General features: G+C 41.8%; 1 non-coding gene across 1 annotated transcript; it reads left to right on the plus strand.

Moving 5' to 3' along the window:
- Positions 1-2621: 2621 nt before the first annotated feature.
- LOC130972746 (small nucleolar RNA R71) lies at positions 2622-2729 on the plus strand. The gene has a single exon (XR_009083909.1). It is a non-coding gene; the product is annotated as a small nucleolar RNA R71 (small nucleolar RNA).
- Positions 2730-3660: the final 931 nt, after the last annotated feature.

The raw sequence follows: 3660 nt of genomic DNA on the forward strand, positions 1-3660 counted from the left end.
TTTTGCCTTCCCTTTCCTCTTTCTAGAGGTTTCTCCGGCCTTAGATGCCATAAATGGTTATGGAAAAACAAAAACCAATGCTTTTACCACACCAAACTTAAAAGGTTTGCTCGTCCTCGAGCAAAAGAAGAAAGAAGAGAGTAGAAGAAGAAGAAATAAAGGAGAGGGAGATGGCTTTGTGGTTCGGCCAAAGGGGGGAGAAGTAGTGTTTAGTGTGTGTGAAAATGAGGGAGTGAAGATGGGTTTATATAGGGGTGAAGAGAGGGGTAGGGTTCGGCCATTATGGGTGGGTTTGGGAGGGAAAATGGTTTGAATTTGAATGGTGAGGTAGGTGGGGTTTTATGAAGGATGGATGTGAGTGGTGAAGAGAATAATGGGATTTGATAGGTGAGGGGTTTTTGGGGAAGAGTAGTAGAGGTGATTGGTGAATGGGTGAGGAAGAAGAGAGAGGGTGGTAGGGTAGGTGGGGATCCTGTGGGGTCCACGGATCCTGAGGTGTCAAGGAAAAGTCATCCCTGCACCAAGTGGCGAGCAAAATTGCTCTATGTGCCAATTTTTAGCGTTAAACGCCGGGCTGGTGCCCATTTCTGGCGTTTAACGCCAAATGCTTACCCTTTTCTTGCATTTAACGCCAGTCTGGTGCCCCTTTCTGGCGTTAAACGCCCAGAATGGTGCCAGACTGGGCGTTAAACGCCCATCTGCTAGCCTCACTGACGTTTAAACGCCAGCAAGTTCTCCTCCAGGGTGTGCTGTTTTTCTTTCTGTTTTTCTTTCTGTTTTTGCTTTTTCACTTGATTTTGTGACTTCTCATGATCATCATCCTACAGAAAACATAAAATAACAAAGGAAAATAGATAAAATATAACATTGGATTGCCTCCCAACAAGCGCTTCTTTAATGTCAGTAGCTTGACAGAGGGCTCTCATGGAGCCTCACAGATACTCAGAGCAATGTTGGAACCTCCCAACACCAAACTTAGAGTTTGAATGTGGGGGTTCAACACCAAACTTAGAGTTTGGTTGTGGCCTCTCAACACCAAACTTAGAGTTTGACTGTGGGGGCTCTGTTTGACTCTGTTTTGAGAGAAGCTCTGCATGCTTCCTCTCCATGGTGACAGAGGGATATCCTTGAGCCTTAAACACAAAGGATTCTTCATTCACTTGAATGATCAATTCTCCTCTGTCCACATCAATCACAGCCTTTGCTGTGGCTAGGAAGGGTCTGCCAAGGATGATGGATTCATCCATGCACTTCCTAGTCTCTAGGACTATGAAATCAGCAAGGATGTAATGGTCTTCAATCTTTACCAGTACATCCTCTACAAGTCCATAAGCTTGTTTCTTTGAATTGTCTGCCATCTCTAGTGAGATTCTTGCAGCTTGTACCTCAAAGATCCCTAGCTTCTCCATTACAGAGAGAGGCATGAGGTTTACACTTGACCCTAAGTCACACAGAGCCTTCTTGAAGGTCATGGTGCCTATGGTACAAGGTATTGAAAACTTCCCAGGATCTTGTTTCTTTTGAGGTAATTTCTGTCTAGACAAGTCATCCAGTTCTTTGGTGAGCAAAGGAGGTTTGTTCTCCCAAGTCTCATTACCAAATAACTTGTCATTTAGCTTCATGATTGCTCCAAGGTATTTAGCAACTTGCTCTTCAGTGACATATTCATCCTCTTCAGAGGAAGAATACTCATCAGAGCTCATGAATGGCAGAAGTAAATCCAATGGAATCTCTATGGTCTCATTGTGAGCCTCAGATTCCCATGGTTCCTCATTAGGGAACTCATTGGAGGCCAGTGGACGTCCATTGAGGTCTTCCTCATTGGCGTTCATTGCCTCTTCATCCTCTCCAAATTCGGCCATGTTGATGGCTTTGCACTCTCCTTTTGGATTTTCTTCTGTATTGCTTGGAAGAGTACTAGGAGGGAGTTCAGTAATTTTCTTGCTCAGCTGTCCCACTTGTGCCTCAAAGTTTCTAATGGAGGACCTTGTTTCAGTCATGAAACTTTGAGTGGTTTTGATTAGATCAGAGACCATGGTTGCTAAGTCAGAGTGGTTCTGCTTAGAATTCTCTGTCTGTTGCTGAGAAGATGATGGAAAAGGCTTGCCATTGCTAAACCTGTTTCTTCCACCATTGTTGTTGTTGAAACCTTGTTGAGGTTTCTGTTGATCCTTCCATGAGAAATTTGGGTGATTTCTCCATGAAGAATTATAGGTGTTTCCATAGGGTTCTCCCATGTAATTCACCTCTTCCATTGAAGGGTTCTCAGGATCATACGCTTCTTCTTCAGATGAAGCATCCTTAGTACTGCCTGGTGCATTTTGCATTCCAAACAGACTTTGAGAAATCAAATTGAGTTGCTGAGTCAATATCTTGTTCTGAGCCAATATGGCATTCAGAGTATCAATCTCAAGAACTCATTTCTTCTGATTTGTCCCATTGTTCACAGGATTCCTTTCAGAAGTGTACATGAATTGGTTATTTGCAACCATTTCAATGAGTTCTTGAGCTTCTGTAGGCGTCTTCTTCAGATGAAGAGATCCTCCAGCAGAGCTATCCAAGGACATCTTGGACAGTTCAGACAGACCATCATAGAAAATACCTATGATGCTCCATTCAAAAAGCATATCAGAGGGACACTTTCTGATCAATTGTTTGTATCTTTCCCAAGCTTCATAGAGGGATTCACCTTCCTTCTGTCTAAAGGTTTGGACTTCCACTCTAAGCTTACTCAATTTTTGAGGTGGAAAGAACTTTGCCAAGAAGGCATTGACTAGCTTTTCCCAAGAGTTCAGGCTGTCTTTAGGTTGTAAGTCCAACCATATTCTAGCTCTGTCTCTTACAGCAAAAGGGAATAGCATAAGTCTGTAGACCTCAGGGTCAACCCCATTAGTCTTGACTGTGTCACAGATTTGCAAGAATTCAGCTAAGAACTGATGAGGATCTTCCAATAGAAGTCCATGGAACTTGCAATTCTGTTGCATTAGAGAAACTAATTGAGGCTTAAGCTCAAAGTTGTTTGCTCCAATGGCAGGGATAGAGATGCTTCTCCGATAGAAGTCGGGAGTAGGTGCAGTAAAGTCACCCAGCACCTTCCTTGCATTGTTGGCATTGTTGTTGTTTTCGGCTGCCATGGGTTCTTCTTCTTTGAAGATTTCTGTTAGGTCCTCTACAGAGAGTTGTGCCTTAGCTTCTCTTAGCTTTCGCTTCAAGGTCCTTTCCGATTCAGGGTCAGCCTCAACAAGAATGCTTTTGTCTTTGCTCCTGCTCATATGAAAGAGAAGAGAACAAGAAAATGTCGAATCCTCTATGTCATAGTATAGAGATTCCTTGAGGTGTCAGAGGAGCAGAAAAATAGAAGAAAGAGGTAGAAGAATTCGAACTTAGTGAGATAGAGTTCGAATTTTGTATTGAGGAGGAGTGTCACTCCATAAATAGAAGGATGTGAGAAGAGGGGAAGAGATTTTTTCGAAAATTAAGTTAAAAAGATTTTAAAAACATTTTGAAAAACTTGAATTGATTTTCGAAAACTAAAAGTGGAAAAGAAATCAAGTGATTTTTGAAAAAGATTTTGAAATTAGAAATAAAAAAGATATGATTGAAAAGTTATGGTTTTTTTAAAAAAAAAATGTGATTGAGAAGATATGATTTGAAAAACAA

Source organism: Arachis stenosperma, chromosome 3 (genome assembly GCF_014773155.1).
Source record: "Arachis stenosperma cultivar V10309 chromosome 3, arast.V10309.gnm1.PFL2, whole genome shotgun sequence".
NCBI classification, from domain to species: domain Eukaryota; kingdom Viridiplantae; phylum Streptophyta; class Magnoliopsida; order Fabales; family Fabaceae; genus Arachis; species Arachis stenosperma.